Source organism: Elephas maximus, chromosome 26 (genome assembly GCF_024166365.1).
Source record: "Elephas maximus indicus isolate mEleMax1 chromosome 26, mEleMax1 primary haplotype, whole genome shotgun sequence".
Lineage (NCBI taxonomy): Eukaryota > Metazoa > Chordata > Mammalia > Proboscidea > Elephantidae > Elephas > Elephas maximus.
Window position 1 is genome coordinate 38,435,409 of NC_064844.1, and position 24,796 is coordinate 38,460,204.

The 24,796-nt window shown below is 42.4% G+C and overlaps 1 protein-coding gene across 3 annotated transcripts in view; it reads left to right on the forward strand.

The window, feature by feature from the left end:
- Positions 1 to 17,674: 17,674 nt before the first annotated feature.
- PIK3CB (phosphatidylinositol-4,5-bisphosphate 3-kinase catalytic subunit beta) overlaps positions 17,675 to 24,796 on the forward strand; it is a 209,748-nt gene continuing 202,626 nt past the window's right edge. The window contains exon 1 of one of the 3 annotated variants that reach the window (XM_049870195.1): positions 17,675 to 17,926. The gene's annotated coding sequence lies outside the window, so the exon portion shown is untranslated. Of the gene's footprint in view, positions 17,927 to 18,157; positions 18,262 to 24,796 lie in introns of those variants that run through there. The other 2 variants (XM_049870194.1, XM_049870196.1) reach the window with 2 other exon arrangements.

A 24,796-nucleotide genomic window follows, 5' to 3' on the forward strand; every position in this document is an offset into this window, starting at 1 on the left:
AGCACAGTGTTTAAAGCACTCGGCTGGTGGTTTCAACCCGCCAGCTCTGAAGGAGAAGGACGTGGCAGTCTGCATGCATAAAGATTACGGCTTTGGAAACCCTATGGGACAGTTCTACTCTGTCCCATAGGGTTGCTATGAGTTGGAATCAACTGGATGGCAAAGGGTAATTCAATTATATGACCTTATTTTTCCCGCTTCCTTTTCCCTTCCACTGTTAATGGGTTTTTGATGGGGTTAGGTGGGGAGTGGGGTGTAGGGTGTAGTGAGGCTGCTGAATGTGAGAAAAGTAGAATTGGATTAGGTAGCAGGATATCTCAGTGTTCTTGTCCTGGTTCTGGCTCTTCTCTTGAGGTCTAATTTCCAAAGATTCCCAAACCCACTCCACACCCTGTCTTCCCAGCAGGGAGCTGGGAGTGTGGGAGAAATCAGTAAGGGACTCTTGGGTATGGTGCTGACAGAGGCTGCCAAAGGCAATGGCATTTTGTTACCACTTCCTCATGTGAACTGGAGGTCCTGACATTGCCAAGTTCTAGCCTCAACAGATTATTAAATACAGGAAGAAAACAGTAGTGCTGGGGAGAAAAGTAACTTGGTTCAGAAATATCAATACTGACAAAAATTGTATAAAACCTTTATCCTGGAACTTTTTGGGGAATAGATACCCTTTGAAAATCTGATAAATGATATAGACTCAGTCACCAGGAAAATGTACATAAACATATAAGCCAACCCTTGGGGCTTGCGGGCTCCTTGAATCCTGTCTGCAGATTCTCTGGAAGCACATGGATGCCTGGGTAAGTGGTACAAGGAGCCAAAAGCAGAAATTAGGCCTTTCCTTCTTTGTAAATCCCATATAGAGTTCGAGGCAGTTCAGAGAATGCATTCATTTGTTCATTCATTCAACAAATAACTCTTTGAGAACCTTCCATGTGTCAGACCCCATGCTGGACCACAATGTAAGGCAGAAAGAGGTAAATCAGACACAGTGCCTGCTCGCTGGACTCTCAGGGTCCAGTGGGGGTGGGGTGTGGGAGATCAATAGAGAACAGACAGTGAGTGTATAGTGACATAAGAGGTAGCAGAGGGGAACTATAGGAGCCTGGGAGACCAGAACTACTTCCCACACTTCCCTCTTCCATAACAATCAGTTCCTGTACCTCTCAACCACAAAGCAAAGTGGTTTAAAGAAACCAAATATTTTCTATGCTGTACGAATTAGAGTCTCCCCCAGCCTATTCAGCTTTCACGACTATAAAGAAGGGAGCCTGGCCTTCCTCATCTTTTCCTACAGGCCCTAGGGGTGCTGCTGCAGGCTTCACAGTTGCCACCTCCCCCCTTCTACCTACCCCATCAGGAGTTGCTCCTCAGGCCAGCTTTTAATAGGTAACCCATCTCACTTGCACCCTCCCCTTTCTTTGCTTCAGCCCTATTCATTTGAATAGTTGTACTGATTTGCTGCAGGGAAACAAGTAACAAAAATGACTAGCTTTAAGGAAGTTACAGATTTGCAAAAAAATCTGGCCTTCCTGTATAAGCTGGCTTTTATTCACAGGACCCAAAAGTTAGGCTGGACTGGGCTCTCTCTTGTCTTCCCTGGCTTCTCCCTTTTTGGGAATCTCAGGCATAAGTCACCAGCTCCAAGCTACTACTACCAATTGCTGTTGAGTGGATTCTGACTTGTGGCAACCCCACTTGTCAGAGAAGAACGTGCTCCGTAGGATTTTCAATGGCTGACTTTTCAGAAGTAGATTGCCAAGGCTTTCTTCTGAGGCACCTCTAGGTATACTTGAATCTCTGACCTTTGAGTTAGTATCCAAGCATGTTAACTGAACCAACCATAGGCTCCGTCTCCAAGCTCGGACATCAGCAATCCTGCCAGTCTGAGTTGCATGTTAGGCCGCATCTGCTTATGTCAGCTGCTTCCCTGTCACACCTCTGGCCACTGGCCCCTGAAGCACCTCTCCAGCTCCAGCTGCCCCTCTCAGCTTCCTGACAACTGGAAAAGAAAGTCCTTTTCCTTTCTGGCCTTTGAAAAGTCCTCCCCAGGGCTTCAGGACCTCTTGTCCTGAGCTTCACAATTCCCAGAGGTTCCTCTGACTGGGATCCCTGGAAGTCCTACTGTTATGTGTATGCATTTGTTTCTTAGACTATTAGGTTCTATTTTAGAAAATAAATTAGTTTATAGTTTGCAAGACAAAGGCAAAAGTTTTTGAGACTTGTTAAGTAATGATAATAAGTTGATGATGTATTTGTTAAACATAGACAGGATAGAAGGACCAAGAAATACCTAATATTCTTAAGATACTAAATATACATGAGGCACTGGGACACTAAACACTCATGACGCAGTAAATATACAAGAGACATTAAATATTCATGAAGTGTTAACCCAGAGGATGGCAGCCATTCTGGTCTCATGTATCCTCTGTCCAAAAAATGCCCGCCTAAAAAAAAAAAAAAAAAAAAAAAATTTTTTTTTTTTTTTATCCCACCACGCCCCAAAAAAGAACAAAAACCCATAGCTGCTCACCGGGCTAATTGCTGAGCTACAGTAGTATCCAGGTGTATTCGTCTATGTATATCTTTGGAGCTGGTATATGTCACTGATGCAAGGAAACTTCTATCTGTGGGTGCCCTCGCTCAAACCTCAACTCTGGTCCTTCTAACTGCACCATTCACAGGGAAGGCTGGCACAACTAAGAGACAGAAGGTACAAATATTATGTTCCCAGGATTCAGCTCCTGTGTACCCTATCTAAGTGTGTTAATGTACTCCATCTCTCTCGCCTTGCTTTTTGCTATGTGTTTTAATTTGATTTAATAAAGCACATGATTCAAGCATTTAACACAGCTTGAAGTGTTTCTGTTCCATAGCCTCTGTGATAGCCAGTCTGGTAGTGCACTTGGAGGTTATACTGCATCATCATATAATACCTTATATACCTCTCCCTGGTGGCATAGTGGTTAAGTGCTACTGCTGCTAACCAAAGAGTCGGAAGTTCGAATCCACCGGGCGCTCCTTGGAAACCCTATGAGGCAGTTCTACTCTATCCTGTAGGGTCGCTATGAGTCTGAATCAACTCGACGGCACTGGGTTATACCTCTCCAAATCCTATTTGGCTGGTTATGACAAAGAAACTCAGTGTGGGCTACCATCTCTGCATACATTTTGCCCCCATCTTTTTTTCCTTCCCTCTCTCCTGAACATGAATTTTTCACCTGATCCCCATAGTAACCTGGGGAATCTAGAAACTAGGTTACTAAAGTTAACGTGTGTCCTGTGTTACAGAGGCAAGGCTTGGGCCTCCTGCTTCTAGAAAGAACACAAAGCTGTTGCTCATTTTCCCAATTTGAGGTGGGAGGAAACTGGGATACTTTTTTGAATGTTAGGCACTCCTCTGCTGTAAGCTCCTTGAAGGCAAGGACTGTTCCTCATCACTGCTCCTACCGCAGTGTCTAAGACATACTCTGTGACTGTTGAACTGAGCTTGAATTAATTTATCCATTTAATTCATTCGTCTTGAAAAGTCAGTCCCTTATATCCAATTCACGACCAAGTCCTAGCAGCTCCACCAAAATTTTTCTTAAATTCGTATCTCTTCATCTCTATTGCCACCACTACCACCCTGCTCTAAACCAGCCTAAAAAAAGCCTAGCTAGGTATTTTTCTAGCTAGGGATGTATCATAACTTCCCCACTTTTGCTATAAACTCCCCTTATCTTTTCTCCTCTCGGTTGACACAGTGATCTTAGATTGATCAATCAATCGACAGACAGAGAGATAGATAAAGACAGAAAGAGATGAAGGTAGAATGGAAGGAAGGAAAGAAAAAAGGAAAGAAGGAGGTTCAGGCACTACTTTGCAAGTGGAAGGGATGCGGTAGGAGGGTCTCACATGTGCTCAACTTCTAGCCTCTATTTAAGGAGGTCTTTCCTCTGCCTCCCAAACCCTATGTGGCTAACTCCAACTCAGCCTCCAGGTCTGAGCTTAAATACACCAAGGGGGGAGGGAGGGAGGGTGGGAGAGGGGTATTGACTAATTAGATGGTAGATAAGAACTACTTTAGGTGATGGGAAAGATAATACATAATTCAAGTGAGGAAAAAAAAAAATACATCAAGATGTCTCCCCTGACTCCACACATCAAATTAAGTCTATCTGACTAACACTTTCATAGCACCCTGTCTTTCTATTTCATAATAGTTTTTTTTAATGAAAAAATAATGTTCTCCATGATTGGTTTAAAGTCTGTTTCCCTCACTAGGCTGTAAGCTCCATCAGGCCAAGGATCCTGACAGCTTTGGTTTTGAGTTTTGGTTATCATTGCACTCTCAGCTCTAGTTCATCCATTCGTGGTGGCAGGCATTCACCCACTCCTTTATTCAGAAAACAAAGGGTGATAAGCGCTGAGGACACAGGCAAATAAGGTATATGTGTCCCTGTACTCAAGGAGGAGCCCTGGTGACACAGTGGTTAAGAACTTGGCGGCTAACAAAAAGTCTGGCAGTTTGAATCCACTATCTGCTCCTTTGAAACCACATGGGGCAGTTCTACCCTGTCCTATAGGGTTGCTATGAGTTGGGATCAACTTGGCAGCAACGGGTTTGGTTTTTAGGGATTGCATTCAAGGAATGCAAGATCCTACAGTAGCAGTTTCTACATATATACTGGGCCAGTGTTTTCCAATTACAGGACTCAGTGAGTAGTTAAATTAACTTGGTACATTGCAACCAGAATTTTTTTTTTGGAGGCAACCAGAATTTTTAAAACATAGAATAGAAAATAGAAATAGACTAGATAGTATCAGACTGTATCATACATAATAGGATATTATATTATTAAATTTTTATTTCAGTGTATGGTATTGTATATACACACACACACACACCTCTGTACTGGGTTGCAATTCATTTCCACTGGAGGTTGGGTCAGAAAGTTTAAGAAAACCTGCACTAAACTTTCCCTGAACTCAAACCTGGTAAGATAGCACCCTCCCAGTTCATAGCTCCCTAGAACTCTAGGTACTGAGTCATCCCATCACTAGAAAATAACATTTGGGAAGCTTGTTCAAAGAACCAGAGTGAAAGTGTAGACACAATTTCAGGATGCTGTTGCAGGGTGAATGCTGGGTTTCTGTGCTTTGGTTGCCGTGTGTTACATCCTCAAGCTCATTTAATCTTATGTACAGTCAGGTGTGTTTTCTCTATTTCTTTTCTTTTTTTTTTTTTAACAACAGGTGACCTAATGGTTTTCAAATTTGAATACAATTTTTTTTTTTGGTGCCGTATACAGTTGGGCCATGAATCACATGTTCCCAGAAAATGGTGAATTAACTGAAAACCGAAAGTAATAGAACTCAGGGATGTTGGAGGGCCAGATGCAGTACGATGTAGTAGAAGGAACAGGGACATTCGCCCTGAACAGATGGTGTTCAAATCCCTGTTTCTGCACTCGCTGGCTCTGTGGCTTCTGGTGAAGCAGGGCTTCAAACCAGTTCATTCTGCTGAGAATTTGCATTTCCAACACTTTTCCAGGAAGTTACACATAAGAATCACCTGGTGATCTTGTTAAACTGTAGATTCTGATTCAGTATATCTGGAGTGGAAATGCAAATTCTCAGCTGGGAACTCGTTAAAAAATGCCAACTCTCAGCAAGAGTTCAAACTGAAACAGATTTGAAGCCCTGGAGTGAAGGACTTAATATGTGTTTCCTAAGGACGCACTTAGAGCAAGACCCTATGTTACCTGTGCGAGGTGTAAGAATAAACCCTATATCCACGCCCTGTCCTCAAGGAGTTTACAATCTGGTAAACTCATTGCCAACGAGTCCATGCCGACTCATAGCAACCCTACAGGACAGAGTAGAACTGCCCCATAGAGTTTCCAAAGAGCTCCTGGTGGATTCAAACTGCTGATCTTTTGGTTAGCAGCCATAGCACTTAACCACTACACCACCAGGGTTTCCTACAATCTGGTGGGAGAGTACAAATACATAAATAGCTAAAATCTAATCCCTAGGGGTTAATGTAGTTTATCAGTGCTAAAGTAATTTATTTATTTTCCAATCAGTCATATATTTCTTCTAAAAATATATATCGAGGACAATCTGGGTGGTACGCCCTATACTTGGGTGAGAAAGACAAATAAAACATGATCCTTGCCCTGAAGGAGTTCAGTCTGATGGTGTTTCCAGACTCAGGGATATGGGCACTTGTAGGTGATTGTAGTTATAAATTTTCACAAAAGACTTGATCTTTGACCTCTTGGCAATTTTATTCTTGCCCATGGCTGTCACTTTGTGGGGATAGCAATGGATTCCTGTCACCAGAGCATGGCTGTAGGGGTAGTCTGAAGTGCTATCATCAACATTCTTCACGATGATAGCTTTGGGCCTGGAGTAGCATCTTGCCAAGATCAGCACTCCCTTCCCAGGTTTCATTAACTTGCTCATTTCAATAGCAACCATGCATACCTGTAGTGGACCACACTGCCTTTTTTTTTTTTTTTTCACACTGCCTTTTGTTTTTTTTGCTTCTCTGCAACACTTTTTGCCCCCACTCTTAATGCATACTTGTCTTTCAAACTGAGGCTAGTTGTCTCTTCCTTAGGGAAACCTTTGCTTTCCATTCTATGTCCAAAACCCTTTTGCCACTGAGATGATTCAGACTCTTAGCAACCCTGTAGGACAGAGTAGAACTGCTTCATAGGGTTTCCAAGGAGCAGGTGGTAGAGTCGAACTGTCGACCTTTTGGTTAGCAGCTAAGCTCTTAACCATTGTATCACCAGGGCTCCTCTGACTAAATCAGTTCCCCTATTATTATCTGCTGTCATAACATCAGGTGTCCCCACTTTAAGGCAGTTAGCACAGTTATGCTATAATTTGCAGTTAGTTAATCACGTGATGATTTCATTAATGACTGTCTTCCTCTGCATCATAAGCTTCAGGAATCCTGTTGTTGTTCGCCCCCATATCTCCACCACTTCTTCCAGTGCCTGGGACCACTGCTGAGTGAATGAAAGCGTGAATATACTCAACAGTCCAGGAACATATTTTTCCTGTCGAAGCATCCGTACATTATTGAAATTTGAAAAACACTGCCTTGTATCAATTTCTCTTGGTAGCTTTTATGAAGACACTTAAATACTCCCTGGTTTTCATTTTGAAAGCTAAGTCTGGATGGAATGTGCCTGAACTCTCTGCGTAAATCTTGATCTTGTAAGAGGAACAACATTTATCTAGCTGGAGATTGAGGACTAGGAAAGTCATTTCACATTTTGCTCATGTCCCCACCCTTTTGAATTGAGCAATCCAGGTTTTTGTTTTGGCCCCATCCTGTACCTGCAAACTTCCCCATTCATTTGCATAGGTATTTCAAGACTGCTCTAAACCTGTGAGCTCTGTTTAACTATCAAAAGCTGGGGCAGAAAACCAAACTGCCTTAATCTGTCTACACTTTGAAATAAAGACTAGATGAAGGAGCAACCAAACCAAATCAAACCCTTTGCCTTACATACTGACTCTTAGGGACCCCGTAGGACAGTGTGGAGCTGCCTCAAATGGTTTTCATGGAGCAGCTGCTGGATTCAAACTGCTTACCTTTTGGTTAGCAGCCAAATTCTTAACCACTGCACCACCAGGGCTCCTCTTTGAGGACATTTGCCTGTGTCCTCAGTGCCTATTATCCTTTGTTTTCTGAATAAATGAGAGGATGAATGCCTACCAACACGTTTGCTTGAATTAGGAGCTGAGAGTACAGTGATAACCAAAACTCAGAACCAAAGCTGTCAGGATCCTTGCCCTGGTGGAGCTTACAGCCTAGTGAGGGAAATAGAATTTAAACCAATCATGGAAAACATTACTTTTTAGTTAAAAAACTGTTATGAAATAGAAGTACAGGGTGCTATGAGAATGCTGGTCAGATAGACTTAATCTGATGTGTGCAGTCAGGGGAGACATCTTGGAGTAGGTAACATTTAAGCTGAGTAGGAGTTAGCCACATAGGGTTTGGCAGGCAGAGGAAATCAAACCAAAAAAACCAAACCCAGTACCGTTAAGTTGATTCCGACTTATGGCGACCCTATAGGACAAAGTAGAACTGCCCCATAGAGTTTCCAAGGAGCGCCTGGTGGATTTGAACTGCCGACCCTTTGTTTAGCAGTCCTAGCACTTAACCACTACTCCACCCCAGGGTTACGGGGCAGAGGAAAAAGACCTCCTTAAATGGACTGAGGCCAGAAGTTAAGCACCTGTGAGACCCTCCTTCCCCATCCCCTCCCTTTACAAACTAATGCCTGGACCTCCTTCTTTCTACCTTCATCTATCTCTCTCTCTTTCTATCTCTCTCTCTCTGTCTCTTTCTCCCTCCCTCCCTCCATCTATCTAGTGATCTAATATCACTGTATCAGCTGAGCAAAGGAAAGATTAGGGGAGTTTATAGTGAAAGTGAGGAAGTTATGTTATATTCCTAGCTAGAAAAATATCTAGCCAGGGTGGTTTAGACCAGGGTAGTTGTGGTTGATACAGACTCATAGCTACCATATAGGACCGAGTAGAACTGCTCCACAGGGTTTCCAAGGAGTAGCTGGTGAATTCAAACGGCCAACTGATTTAGGAGATAGTATTGGCACCATTATTCCATGTCCTAGAATGTGACCCAGCTGGAGCTGGACTCACGAAGGATTCACAAGGACACAGCAACTGGGCCCTGAGGTATAGAGACGATAGCTAGGACAATCTTGGGAAAAGTTTCTTTAGGGAAACTTTCACATAAACTAATAAAACAGCACAAAAGATCCACATATTTTCCATTCTTTTTCTCTTAGCATTTAGCGAATAGAAAGATTTGTTAGACTGATGAGGACCCTTCTGACTGTCGTTACTGAAACCTGTACCAGTCGTTGTTAAGACAGTTCAAAATGTAGGATTACGGTGGGAGATTTAGCAGTTTCTAGCCAATAAGTGAAAAGGTGAAGCTTTCAATGGTTTTGCCCATTCGTAGTGCTAATATATACTGATGACTGTATAACATTCCGTGGACTTGGGCAGACATGGCTGTAGCAGCATGGTTGTTCGTTTCCCACTTTTGCCCCTTTGAATATATGCTGAATAAAACTTTCTTTTTGCTTTACTAAACTTTGTGATGTTTTTACCCTACAACACAACTTTTTGGTTGGCAGCTCAGATCTTAACCACTGCACCACCAAGGCTCCTAAGGAATAACAGAAGTTAAATGAGGTCAACTCTTTTGTTTGCTGTTTTCTTAAAGAAAAGTCCTGTGATGGAGCACAATTACTACTAAAGGCATTCTCTTTGAAGTTCGGGCTACCTTTTGCAAATATGAGGCTTTGTGAACTGCCTAAGGAGCTAAACATAAAAAAAAAAGTAGGCTCTCACTAAAACTTCAATTATGAATCAAAGTGAAACTTCGGATGAGCCACTGGCATTAGAGCCTGGGACACTTTTGCCTCTGGCTCCTTTCTAATGGGCCAGGAAATTCTTGATTCAAGCTGTTCAAGATAGGAGATTATGTAAAATGTCAAATTAATTTCATTACCTTCCTTAAGTATAAAATCAGGTTAAATTGGCGTCCAGGGTGACTTGTCCACAACAACAAACAGGGCACACCTTAGTTGATAGATAGCTCGCATTCCACGAGGCAGAGTCATACCCAAATCCTTTGGGAACCTGGGCTACAATCTTTGATCTAGCTAACTCCATATATCAGCACTAATTAATTTAAAAAGTGTCTGATGGAAGCTCCATAGACACATCCTAACTCCCTGAGGGACCGAATTTCTGGGCTGAGGGCTGTGGTCTCAAAGAACATCTAGCTCAATTGGTATAACATAGTTTATAAAGAAAATGTTCTACATTCTACTTTGGTGAGTAGTGTCTGGGGTCTTAAAAGCCTGTGAGCAGCCATCTAGGATACTTCACTGGTCTCATCTCTTCGGAAGAATGCAGAAAACTAAGGATACAAGGGAAACATTAGTCCAAAGGACTAATGGACCACATCTACCATGGCCTCCACCAGACTGAGTCCAGTACCACTAGTGATGCCTGGCTACCACCACTAACTGCTCTGACAGGAGTCATAATAGAAAGTCCCAGACAGAGCTGGAGAAAAATGTAGAACAAAATTCTAACTCAAAAAGAAAGAACAGACTTGCTGGCCTGACAGAGACTGGAGAAATCCTGAGAGTATGGCCCCCGGACACCCTTTCAGCCCGGTAATGAGGTCGCTTCTGAGGTTCACCCTTCAGCCAAAGGCTGGACAGGCCAATAAAACAAAACGAGACTAAATGGGCACACCAGTCCTGGGGCAAGGACTAGAAGGCAGGATGGGACAGGAAAGCTGGTAATAGGGAACCCAAGGTTGAGAAGGGAGAGTGTTGATATGTTGTGGGGTTGTTAACCAATGTCATAAAACAATACGCATACTGTTTAATGAGAAACTAGTTTGTTCTGTAAACCTTCATCTAAAGCACAATTTAAAAAAAGTGTCTGATAATATTTTTTTAAGCATTCAACTTATATTTCTTTAGTGAATGACAGCATTCTGGAATCTCAGGCTAATAGGTTTGACTACTAATTGCGTTTAAAATACTGTATGATAGGCCTTCTCAATTTGCAAGGCTAGCCCTGAGCTTACTTCCTGTCCTTCAAGTGCTCTTATTGCTACGCTGACTCTCTCCCTAGGCCCCACCCCTTCCTCTCTTGCTTTCTGTCTCTTCTTCCTCAGTGATAGTTGTGCCTCTTGTTAAATTGCAGTCCTTTTTACATATTGTCTTTATATATAAATATATATATTTTAATAGGTAAGACATGGGCAGGATGAAAGTTTCAAACAGCATAAAGGAGAAAGTTGTTGCTGGTTGCCATCAAGTTGATTCCTACCAACGGTGACCTCTGTGTACAGAGTAGAACTGCTCCATGGGGCTTTCATTCATGGCTGTGACCTTTCAGGAGTAGATCACCAGACCTGTATTCTAAGGCACCTCTGGGTGGATTTGAATGGCCCACCTCTTGGCTAGTCGTTGAGGATTTAGCCCTTTGTGCCACCCAGGGAGCTTCATAAAGGATAAACCTGAAACCAAACCCATTGCTCTCAAGTCGATTCCTAGTCAGGAAAGAGTAGAACTGCCCCATGGAGTTCCCGAGGAGCGCCTGGTGGATTTGAACTGCCAAACTTTTGGTTAGCAGCTGTAGCATTTAACCACCACACCACCAGGGTTTCCCCATAAAGGATAATAGCCATGAAAATTAGTTATCCCTTCCATTCTTGTTCCCAGCCTTTAGTTCTTATTCTTGGAGGCAACCACAGTTTTTTATGTCTTTTTGATGATCATCTATGCATGTTCAAGTGGTAGCTTTCTTTTCAGTGTTCTACATCCTCCCTATTTCATTAAATATTACATTTTGGAGATTGTTCCAGACCAGTTCATACAGAATTGCCTCATTCGTTTTAAAGTTGTATAACATCACGTAATACAACTATGACATAATGTACTTATCCAACCTCTCTGTGTGTGTATTTTACCAAATTTCCTTCAAAGTTTTATATATCCCTTAATTTGCTTTCTAGGAGAACCTGATGTCTGGTCCCCCTTGAGTTCCAGTGCCTTGATTCCTCCTCCTTTTCAGGATGTCCTCCACACTTAGGAAACAATCTTTGTGCATGTTGTGCATTGGTGTATCTGAACTCTGAACACTCTCCTAAAACATCATGGATAAAAATATGAGTACAGCAGAGAAGTTGGTTCTTTAAAAAGAAAGTCTTCATTTAAAACCCATTTCTTGACATTTTTGTTTGAACCTGATGATACAGAGGGGACCAAGTGGTCATTCCAGCCCTCAGGTTCCTTGTAGACCACTGGGGAAACAGCTGGAAAACCAGTGATTACCCCAACAGTGAGGTAAGAATCTCAAAGTGCAACACTGATTGCTAAAGGATCATGGGAGGCTGGCAGTCACAAGAAAGTGAAATTGAGGCTGAGACCTTGAGGAAGGGCTGGTGAAGATAACTACGGCAGATGTAGCTTGGACTAAGGGTGAGGTGGGGGAAAAAAAACGTGAACCAGAATCCCCCTTCCCCACCCCGCGCCCAGTCTTCAGCCCCAAGTTAGATACTCCCTATTGAGGAAGGAGGGAGAAATGTCACCAGGCAGAATGTGCCATTCCTCCAGCTCCTATAAAAAGGCTCCTTGATCCTTCTCACAAACCTTTCAATGTTCTACCAGTCCCAGCAGACTAGGAATGGCTCCTCGTCATTCCTGCTAAACTGGAAATGTTGGCATAAGCAATGTTTGGGAATCCAAAATGCATCGTGAGACCATTGGCCATTTTCGGGGATAATGAGAAGTGTGACTGGTAGGCACTTCAGCAAAGTTAAGAGCGCAGAAGCTCTGGATACCAGATGGCTCTGTGACCTTGAGCAAACTCCATTACCTTCCTGCGCCTCAGTTTCTTCAGCTATAACATTCTTTCATTCAAAAATATTTACAAATGTCTACTATATGCCAGACCTGGAGAGGCAGTAGACAAAAGAGACAAATAGGAGGAGGCTGGAAAATTTGATCCCAGGTGTCCCCTCTAAAGCTAACATTCTATATGTATAAGTGATATTATTGGTAATCAGACATTCTTGCCTAGAGAAAAGCCAGAAATCCATGCCTTTTTGCCTTCCCTTGACACCCCCCCTCGTATCACTGCACACTTCATCTGTTCCCCAAGTTTTCTTTCTTATTGCAGTTTGTCTCTCTCCTCAAGTGGCTGCTGCTCATCCTCCCCCCTTCCTCTCTGCCCTCCATCTATCTGCCTCTGCCTTCCTGTCCTCCTCCTCCCGTTGCTGGTGGCACCGGTACATGTGGTTGGGCCTTTTTGCACTGTTCTTTTTTGAAGGCAGTTGGGTAAGGAGAAACAGGGAGAGAGGTGGCAGCATGCCAATAGCTGAGGACAGGACAGGATGTTTGAGGTTTTGTTGGTTCTCTCTGATATTTGAGGCTAGCACCCAGGCCTCCCTCTCCTTAAGAACTTGGGGATGATAACTTGCTTGCTCTGTAGGCTTGTGCAAATCTTTTCACCTTTATGGGCTTTATTTTGTTCTGTGTAAAATGAGTGGGCTGTACAATATACATTTTAAGTCTCCAAGCTCTAAAATTCTAAGAAAACAAGCACTCAAATAACTTGAGGCTGGGAGTGTAAAGGGTACAACCCACATAGGGAATAATTTGGCAATATCTGTCAAAATTACAAATACCCATGCCCTTTGACCAAGTAATTCTACTTCTAGGAATTCATTCTGTGGTTATACTTGCATATGTGTAAAATGACATAAATTTAAGGTTGTTCATTGTAGGATTGTTTGTATATGAAATGATTGGAAACAGTTTAAACATCCATCAATAAGGGACCAGATAAATTGTGGTGTATTCTTAAGAGGGAATTGCAATACAGCCAGAAAACAGAGCACAGGCACAATGCAATATTACAGAGCAATACTTCACCTAACAACAACGGATGAGAACGAACAAACTACTTCTGTATACGTTAGTGTATGAATATCACAAACAATGTAGGACAAATGTATATAGCAAAAGAAGTCAGATAAAAAAAGAGCACACACTGTACGAATCCACCTAATTAATGCCATTGATTTGTACCTGTAGAAACTGTTGAATTGGTACATGTTTTGCTGTGTATATATTTGCCAAAAAAAGTTATTAAAAAAAAAAGTGGGGCAGTGCATATATTTGCATTTGCTTATATATGCATACAGTATCTCCAGAAGGAGGCTTGAGAAACCAACAAGGTTTTGTGAGAAGTGAGCTGCCTAGCTGGGGGCGAGAAGTAGGGTGAGGTCTTTATTGCATATTCTGTTATATATTTTGGATTTCAAATCATGTGAATATATTATTTATACAATAAAAAGAAAGCACTCACATTTTGGAAAGAAAAACTTCTGTGAGCCTAGGAAATACTCAGAAGTATTTGGAAAGAGGGAAAGTAGGGGGAAAACACCAGCAAAAACTAGTTATCTTTTTAGTGCCAAGCTCAGAGGTTATATATTGAGAGCATAACTCAGAACTCAACAGAGGGGAAGGAGAGTTCACAGAGGATTTTTGGCTATTCTAAAATTGGACGGCTAGAATATTCCCTTTATATTCACAACTTTATCCGTGATTTAAAATTTAGTCACAAATTGATTTTTTCTTTTAAAATTGTCTTTATTGGATTAAAGGAATGATAATAAATATACTGCTTGTAACAAGTAAGACAATTTGAAGACATATAAAGAAAAATTACCATAAACCGGGTGGCTTAAAATGACAGAAATTTATTCTCTCACATTTCTGGAAGCCAAAAACCCAAACTTAAAGTGTTGGCAGGGTTGGTTCTTCTAGAGATTCTGAGGGGCGATGTGTTCCATCCACGCCTGTCTTAGCTTCTGGTGGCTGCCAATGATCCTTGGTTTTCCTTGGCCTGTAGATGCACCACTCTGGTCTCTTCTTCTGTCTTCACAATTTTTCCAACTCTGTCTCAAATCTCCTACTATCTTTCTTTTATGCAGACACCTGTCTTTGGATTTAAGGCCCACTCTAAATCCAGGATGATCTCATCTCTAGATTCTTAACTTAATTATATCTTCAAAGGTTCTTTTTCCAAGTAAAGTCACATGCACAAGTTCCAGGTAGATGTATCTTTTGGAGGGTCATCATTCAACCTACAACAGCTTCCTAGTTTATCCTTGTAACTGGTATTTTCTTTAGTTTTTCTTTAGGGCAGAGTCAATGGATTTTTTGGTCAATGGGTTATTGTCATTGTTAGATGCTGTTGAGTCAGTTCTGACTCATAGTGACTGTGTATGAGAGAACGAAGCACTGCCCAGTCCTGTACCGTCTTCAGGATCCTTGTTATACTTGAGCCCATTGTTGCAGCCACTGTGTCAATGGCTGAGTATTTGTTTTTTAAAATTTAACAAATATTCTTGGATTACTCCCAGAAAGTTTGTGGCAATTCATACTCCCATTGCAGATGTAGGAGGGCTTGTTTTCCCTTGTATCATTGATTGCTGTTGTTAATGTTTGCCAATCTAATAAGCGAGGAATGGATTATTGTTTCAGTTTGCTTTTCTGTTACTATTGATGACATTAGACGTCTTTTTAATGTTTATGGACTATTTGGATTTTCTCTTCTGTTAGTCGCCTGTTTGTGTGTCGGTTTGTACGTGTTGCCTGTATATAAAAAAAAAATTGATCTATTTGTCTTTAAAAAAAATCCATTTATAGAGACTCTTTTTGTGTTAGGATTACAATGTGACTGTCATATGTTCTGTACAGTTTTATTCCCAGTCAATTATTCTCTGTGTTTTTTAAAAACTTTTCTTGTCATTGTGCTGCATGTTAAAATGTAAAAATACTTATGTAGTCAAATATTTTTATCTTTCCTTTAATGATTCTAGACTTCCTGTCTTGCTTAAAGTTTCTGCCTTACCAAAGTTATATTACTATTCTTTTTTAAAATTCAATTATTACTTTAATTTACATTTTTTTTATTACCTGGGGGAAAGATGTGACTGTCTGCTTCCATAAAGATTTACAGCCTTGGAGACTCTGTGGGGCAGTTCTGTTCTGTCCTCACCAGACATAAGGTCGCTGCGAGTTGGAATTTGACCCAACAGCAGTGGGTCTGGTTTTGGTTATTTATTACCTGTGGTGTTGCACATTCTTTCTATGCTTGTTTTCTGGTTGTATGTCTTCTTTGGTAAATTACTTTTTGTGACATTTCATGTGGATTCATTTCAATTCAAAGCAAAAGTGAATTATCTTTTTAGTGCCAAGCCCAGAAAAAAAAAAAAAGCTGTAATTTGAGAAAACAGCAGTGAACAGAACTAACTCATTGTGTGAATTTAAGGATTCAAATATGCTAAAGGATTCAAATATGTAAAGACCTAGTCACTCTTACAGGTGGGAACTTGAGAAACTCAGTAGCACACTTCCTTTTCAAATGGAAGCTCAAAGAGAGGGTGAGTTCCTCAAACATAAAGTGGATGCAGGCTAATTATGGTAGTAAGGGTGCCAGATTTTAGTCGATTTCCAAACTTGCTAAGTACTAAGAAAATGACAATAGTAAGTTTTCTTATCTGGTAGGAATCTAAAACAGAAGGAGATTGGTTGGCACAATGGGCAAAACCTTCTCTCCTGTGTGCATAAACAGTGATATATAAACAGGGATGGGGTTGTTTCTGTCTCATACTTACTTCTGTATCAATAAGAGTGGTAATAATAGCCCTTGTTGCTTCCTCTTATAGAAGTTTAGTAATGACAAAGAGCATAAAGAGAATTAATCAGTAATAATAATTGCCAAATGACATTCTTAACACACTTTCAATTTTCAGTCCAATTGATATACGTCAGTGGTTCTCAATCAAGTGTGATTTTGCCCCCCAGGGGACATCTGGCAATGTCTGGAGACATTTTTCATTGTCACGACTGGGGTGGGGGCTGCTGCTAACTTCTAGTGGGTAGAGACCAGGGATGCTGCTAAACGCCCTACAATACACAGGACAGCTTCCCACAGGAAAGAATCATCCAACCCAAAATGTCAATAGTGCTGAGTTTGAGAAACCTTGTTATAACTGCTTAACATTCCCAGTTTGGGTGATCAAATGTATAAAATAGTACTCTATCTTAAATCTGATTTATGTCAAAAATCAACAGCAAGCCTGTACATATATGCTGTTGTCTATGTTTTTGTTAACATTTAGTACTGGGTCAGTATTTAGCATGACTTATCTTCACTCCGAAGCTCTAACCTAAAGCAAGAACATTTCTTTGGCTTGTTGACCGTGTTTTTAGTGATGACTTGGTAAATTAAACTGTTTATTCCTAAATTACATGGCGAGGGCAGGACCCCAGCTTTTTCTTAGTTTTAGATAAGTTGAATATCAAACAGTAACCATATCCATACCTGCTCCTCCAAAGGTATCCTTGATTATATCCAACAGGACACACATTTTATCATCTGCAGCTCTCTACGTAGCCTATGCTGTTCCTTAAGTTTTCATTGTTTTGCGTATTTTATATCTCTAATCCTTCTGGAATTTATTTTTGAATATGGTATGGTTCTACCTTTGATTTCTTATAAATGGAGCCAATTAAACCAGGCTCATTTATCAAATAAAGCACAGTATTCTTTTATCACTGAATTGCTCAGCCACCTTTGCTTTTATTAGGTTCTACTTCTAAATTCTATCCCAGACTACTGAACTATTTGCCAGAGTTGTTTTTAATAACTTTACAATAACGTCACAAAGTAGTAACCTTATGAGAAGCGAAAATTTTGGTTTTTAATAAATAAAATCCAAGTGTTCCACTAACAATGACGGGCATGAAGCTTACTGGTTGAAATCAAAGACAACAGGAAGTAAGGTATTCGAAAAAGGTTGGGTAAACTGTAAGGTTCTCCAGGAAAATATTACCTGTTGTTATCACAAAAAGAACACACAGAAAAACATTCTCGACCGTGGAAGGCGGGATTTTTAATAACCATTAACAGTGCAGGGACTGAAGGGCCAGCTGTAGGGCAGCAGACCTAGTGGCCCCATGCCCAGAAGCAGAGGGAGAGAGGGGTGGGGAGAAGCAAAAGTGCCGCGTCCAGGAACCAAGGGGTCTGGTGATCGTTGCTGAACGGAACTAGGGCGGGGAGCTGGGAAGAGGCCGTCAGCGAAGAAACGTGAGAACAAAAGGGTCTGCCGCGAGGAGGCTGCGAGGGCCGGGACAGGTGCTGGGTCTCCCGAAGACACCGCGCTGGGCACTCCCGGAGCCGCAGCTCTCCAGGAGCAGCAATGAGGGGCGGGACGGGGACCCGCGACTCAGCGCCCGGGCAGCCGCAGGCCTCGCTCCTCGCCCGGCGAGCTCGGCGGGTGAGTTTGCGAGGCGGCGCCGCGGGGCTCAGGATTGGCCGAAGCGCCGGGCGGGCGGGCGGGCGGGGCTGCCTGGAGCCGGCGCAGAGGCGAGCGCGCGCACGGGCGCGGGCACGGGCACGGCAGCGGCGCGCGCGTGCTCCGTCGGTCCGGGCGGCGGCGGCTCGGAGCGGGCATGGCAGTGGGCGGCGGGCGGGCGTAGCGCGCCGCGTGGGGCAGGCGGGCGGCGACCGAGAGAGGCGGGGATGGGGGCGCTAGAGCGGGGCGGTTGCGGCGGCCGGGGCTGCTGATCCTGCATCGGACCTGGGAGCCGGCGGCGGCCGGGCGCCGAGCAGGTGAGTGCGGCCGCGCGGACCCGGATGCGGCGCGGCGGAGGGGCGGCGGGGTCGCGGTGGCGGCGGAGGTGTTCCCGCGCTGGCAGGCGGCGAGCTCTTGGGGCTGGCGCTGCACTTCCTGCGGGCGCAGAGGACGCTCGCCCGGCGGCCCGGGGCGCCTCGCTCGGCTGCGGCCCGCCCGGGGCGCTCCAAGGTGCGCCGCGCCGCAGGCCTCCGGTCGGCAGAGGTGCGGCCGGACGTCCCGGGCCGCCGGCGCTTTGGGTGCGACTCCTGCAGGCGCCTCCGGGGAGAGGCGGCGTCCTAGCCCCACGCGTCTGCGCGACGCCCCCGGAGCTTCCCGACCCGCAGGTGCCTTTTTGCGCAGAAGTGCATTCTAGGAGCGGGAATCCTGCGTTGTCGGGCTACCGACGTGTTTTTAATAGCGCCGCCACTGACCACCCCTGGGGCCTAGGTCCAAAATGCCCTGATTTGTTAAGTGGGAATAATAATACGTACTTCGTACGGTTGTTGTGGGGATAGATGAGAATGGTGTGCATAACCAAATAGCAAGTGCTTGGTAAGTGGTTGCTATTAGGAGCAGCGCTGGTGCAGCATCTTCTTTTGTGCATTATTGCCAATTCTTGACTGCGGGCGTACGTTTGAGGTCACATTTATTTCCGAACTGCAATAACCTCCGCTGGAGTTGGTTACTATTGGAGTGGTCAGAACAGAATCCTGTATTCTCTTTTGAGAATCCCGTAGTCTCTTTCTTGCATAGGCTGACTTGGAATACCTGTCTCAGGTACCCAGTGGGAATTGATGCTGAAATGAAACCAAGTGGATTTAGGATTATTCACGGATGATGGTGGGACACAAACTGGAAGGGCTTTGCTGTTTAAATAATCTTAAGTGACAAACTATCACTTGTTACAGAGTATGAACACTAAGAGTATGGAAACAATCCTTTTTCTGAATTGCTACATCTGAAGGGAGTGACAAGTGCTTTTATAAACATCATTGTGGGCAGTATTACTGTCTGGTGAGGTCATAAATTAGATGAGTACTTATTTTGAAACACTGAATGAATGTTTGGAAATATGATTCCTAAAAAAATCATCTCCAAGGAGTCAGAATCCTCAGCAGTTCATTAATCATTGGGGATTTTTTATGCTACATTGTATGGTTTTAATGGAAAAGCAGAACTGTTTAAGTCATAACAATGTAGCATAGGAAAGGGTGGTCAGGATAAAAATCTTAGCCTAGTTTTAGAAGGCAGGTGTGGAACAAAGTACAAATCATAAGCTTTAAAAGGAATTTAATTCTCCAAAGCAAAAGTGATTTACAAAATCAATAACTTAGTTGTACATCCCCTGATTCAAACTCTGAGGTGGACGTGCCACCTTCAGATCGTGTTTTAGAAGTGGAGAAAATTGGGTTTTGATTTGTTGCCGCCTTGCACCTCTTAGCAGTACTTCTTTTCTTGAGGACTCATCCTTAAAGACTTTAGATCCAACGTACTTTGTGAATGTGAACCAAATAGATAGAAAAAACTGAAATAAAAAGTGCACCCAAAATTATGTAGTAGTCTAAATTATGTCTTCGGACTGTTGAGCCCAACAGTAGAAGCAGTACGTGGCACTGTGAAGTCACATCTTACTTTTGGTCCTGGACTGGAGTCTAAATAGTGAGGCTTTGGGGATGTCTCTCAGTCCTTCCAGGCCTCATTTATTTTTTATTTATAGAATTTGGGTGGATGGAGGGGTTGGACTAGAGAATCACACTATATAAAGGACACTTCCAGGATACTACACTTTTATGGTTTCCCTCCTACTTCACTTTTTTCTGTTTCTTTTATTAAATTTTTTCCTCTTTCCCACCTTGTACCTCCTCTTTATTCTTCCTCTTCCTGAAAAGTCCTAATGCCTCAGGGCTTCCAGCCTGTCTCATTTCCTTTCTCTACCAGTACTTTCTGGTGATCTTGTCCTGTCCTCTGGTTTAAATACTATCAATATGCTGTTGACCTCAGATTTTTATCTCCAGGCCTGAATTTCAAACTTTTTCCACCTACGTACATGACATCTTCATTTGTCTATTGGATCTTAACATGTCCAGATGGAGCTCATGGTTTCCATTCTTCAACCTAGGCTGCTCCCCTCACCACAGTCACCATTTCATGTAAGAGCACCATCATTTCTCCCCTTAACTGATTGAGTGAAAAATCTGGAGGTCATCATTAGTTCATCTCTTTGCCTCATTGTTCCCCTACCCCATACACAACCAACCTTTCAGCTGCTCCTGGCAATAAAACCCATTGCCGTTGAGTTAATTCTGACTCCTAGCAACCCTGTAGGAAAGAGTGGAACTGCCCGATAGGGTTTCCAGGAAGTGCCTGGTGGATTCAAACTGCCAAGTTTTTGGTTAGCAGCCATAGCTCTTAACCACTACACCATTAGGGTTTCCACTTCTGGCAATTAAAAAAAAAAAAAAAACCAAACCTGTTGCCATTGAGTTGATTTCAACTCATAGTGACTCTGTAGGACAGAGTAGAACTACCCCATAGGGTTTCCAGGGAGCGCTTGGTGGATTCAAACTGCCAGCCTTTTGGTTAGCAGCTGTAGCTCTTAACCACTATACCACCAGGGTTTCCTCTGTAGTACCTCCAGAATATATTCTGAATCTATTTACTTTTTCACTTTCACCGCCCAGTTCAAGCTGGATTTGGTTGTAGCTTCCTAATCGGTCTCCTTGCCTCTGTTCTTGCTCTCCTACAGGCCATTCATGATCTTTTTCCTCCAGCTTAATATAAGGTTGGAAACTCTGGGATGTGGTTAAGTGCTACAGCTGCTAACCAAAAGGTTGGCAGTTCAAATCCATCAGGCACTCCTTGGAAACTCTATGGGGACAGTTCTACTCTGTCCTATAGGGTCACTATGAGTCAGAATTGACTCAACAGCAACAGGTTTGGTATTTTTTAATATAAGGTACATGAGGGCAGCGACTTTGTCTTCTCTGGGATATCCCCAGCAACCAGAATAGTGCACAGAGCATTTAACCAGTGTTGATGAAACGAATGTATGAATGAAATTAGTTATAAAATCTTCTTACTGCAAGCATAGCATGTACTGAGCACAATTTTCTTTCTCTCTTTTTTTTTTTTTGTCCCAGATTAGTGCAAATTAGGAAGTAACCAGAGGGCCTAGAGTTATTCTATTAGGTATTCTTACTCAGTCTTCGTTGAACTCTGACACTCTTTAGTCTTCGTTAAGGTGCTGTATCCCTGAAAACGATAAGCATCAAGCCGTTGATTACAAAAACAAATATGAATTATTTAATTTTTTTCATCGTGTATGGAATTATTAGCATTTTGGCAAGTAAGGATCCAAACAAGCTTTCCCACCTTGTTTTGATGTTTTGAGGCATAGATTTTGGTCTTGACAGCAAGTTGGTTCTAGGATGTGGTAGTTTGGTCCTGTATCGCATACTAAATCCTGTAGGGTAACAGTTGAAATTTTTTCAGGGAGTAGATGTTTTTAGTTCAATTGCTTATATATATTTGCATCTAAGATTTACCGTGTGTGTGTATGTGTGTATGTATGTGTGTACCTGCTGAACCATTTGATTTGGAGCTACTATATCTTGGGGATAGATCCTCATTTAATTTCTACTAACTGCTTATTGGAGAGCTTTGTTATGTTGTAATGGAGTCCATGGGTGGCCCAAGTGGTTAAGTGCTTGGCTGCTAACTCGGCCAAGAACTGAAAGATTGTCGGATCAAATCCACCCAGAAGTGCTGGAAGAAAGGCCTGGCAATCTACTTCTAAAAGATCATAGCCATTGAAAACTCTATGGAGCACAGTTCTGTTTGGAAACTCACCATGAATCAGAATTGACTTGACATCAGTTGTGGCGGTGTTGTGTTGTAGAGTGAGGCAAATAGTTCAGGAGTGCGTGTCCCTCCCCACCCTGCCCCACGCACTCACACCTGAGTCTGTAACCCTGAAGACTGTCTAGCAGGACTGTGAAGAAAGAGGGGTATGGAAAAATCAGAAGTGTAAAACTCCATTGTTAAAGTAGAAATACAGGGAAAAAAATTAGTTGGGAGGTGGAACCCCTACACTAGAAGAGTAATGTGAACAGAACATTAAGTAGAGTAGAAGAAGGAAAGAAAGATAAGGGACAGTATCATAGATTCTCCAGCTTATATAGGACAACTTCCCTTTTCCCTCATCCCTCCTCTTACCTCTTACTTTTCCTCCCCAAATCTTGCCTCTTAGATTTTTTTCCCTCTGCCGCTTCTTCATTCCATTTCAGTCCACTCTTTGGGCTGTTTTTCTAGGGAGCACCTGTGAGTCTGTAGATAGCCCAGTGTCTGCGGGAACACCTTGTGTGAGAAGGAGCCATCCTTATCCTGAACAGAACTTTCTACTTCTTTCTCATAGTCAAGGTCTCTGTGTTCCTGATCTTCCAGTCATTGGGTCTGACATCACCCTTTGGAGCAGCTCTAAACTAGTGTGCTTCCTCTTGAACTTGTTTTTCTTCCATATATTCCAGGGTAGCTTTTGTGTTATTGTCTCCAGATTAACTAATTCGAGTCACAAGTTTATAGTTGAGAGAGGGAAAATGAAAGATATTGATACATGGTTAGAGTGTGGATAGTGTGTTAGGAGCAGTTGCTCTGGTAATGCAGATTGCCTGTCTCTAACTTAAACCTTTCTTTTTCTGAGTCAATAGACTTTTATTTTTAAATGATTAAGTAGAATTTAATAAAAAGATATTTCTAAAAGGGGAGTGGCATTGACTTTTTAAAAAATTTATATACAGTAACATTCACCTTTTTTTTTTTGGGTATATAGTCCTGAGTTTTAATAAATGCATGGTTTCTTGTAGCCACCACCATTAACAGAATACAGAAGAATTCCAACACCCCCGAACAATTCTCTCATATTGTCCCTTTGCAGCCACACACTCCCCCAATTCCTAATCCCCGGACATATTTTTTAAAGAGAATATTTCTCATAGATAGAATATGTCAGAATTGGAGTGAGTGGGTAATTTATCAGCCTGATAGTTGGCTTACTTTTAGAAATGTCAGCGAGAGAACTCCAGGTTTCAGTATGTTGAGTTTATATGTAATAAACTATTTAAGTTTGTAGATGGAGGAATATTATAAAGGTTAAAGTTAAAAAAAAAATTCTGTAACTTCTGGAACCTGTCGAGCTAGGCAAATCCCATGTCAGGTTACAATAGAGACCATCTAAGGAAGAAACTTGGGGGCTGAGTCCGTGATGAAATCATATGTGGCATCACATATCCTCTCATCTCTTTTTGTAAAACCAGAATTCCCATTTATTTTACACTGCTGTCTCAGGGCAAACTAGAGATTACTTTGTCAAGGATTATGTTCTGAAGTTCCAGCCTTTCTTCCCGGTCTCTATCGTTGTTATTTTCCACTAGCCTATCCATTTTATTCCAACACTTGTTCTAGGTACTCAACTTTCTCTAGAGGCTGAGAGGAGGCTACACTATACATTAAAGCGTATTGCAAATGCAGCTTTCTATTATCTGGTTAACTTGGTTGCAGCCTAAAGCAGGAAATAATCTAGAAATTCCATCACTTAAATTTATAGATCTTTACCCTGAGTCCTGGCTCCAGGATCTTTCTTTTTGGCCTTCTCTCCCTATGAATGTGTATATCCATGGTTTTGTACAGTAGCCCCTCAGATATTTAAAACAGGTGACCTGGTTATTATCAGTTGATTCTTTACCTGGAAGTACTTTACTGCTGAAATCAGGAGTGGTCATGTGGACAGCCCCCTATATTGTATTCCTAGAGCCAGGTCTGTGTGTAACCCAGGAGGGACTGCAGCATCCCAAGCCCTAAAGCTTGTCATCCTCTGGTGCTTGGGTCACTCGGGAGACTACCGGGCTGATTATCCTTGCCTGCAGGAGAACTACGTGGACTGAAATAAATCACTGGGTAACCCAGAAGCTTTATTTAAACTACAGTTTAACGGCGTTCTTGACCACATTTTCCCCTGCATTTCTAATAACTAATTTATGATAATTACTAATTTCACATTTATCTCCTTCCTCTCATTTTTTTTTTTCTCCTACCATTTGACAGTCGTAGCACTTGTGAAGTAGAGAAAAATGGAAGGGGTATGAGGAAGCTTAGTTAGATAATTGCCCAGCATTGCCCCGAATAACTTGGTATTGACTCCATGGTTTAGCCACGATACTTACTAGACCTTAAAGACTTAAATTCCGTGAGTTCCATACCTGCCGATCCACTGGAAGGAATTTGATTCAGTGATTGTCAACAAGAGGTCAAACTCCACTTTGATACGTTTGCACTTTACTACTTTAAATAGTTGTGCTTTTGGGATTTAAATAATCAGTATTTCAGATTGTCAGAATTACCAATTTAATGTACTTGGAAATTTTCTTTAATGCTTATTTAATCATCTGATGCATTTCAAAGAAATTAAATAAACTGGAGACCTGCCATTTGGAATATGAGAGTTGCTCAGATTTTATAACCAGGCCATTAACTGCT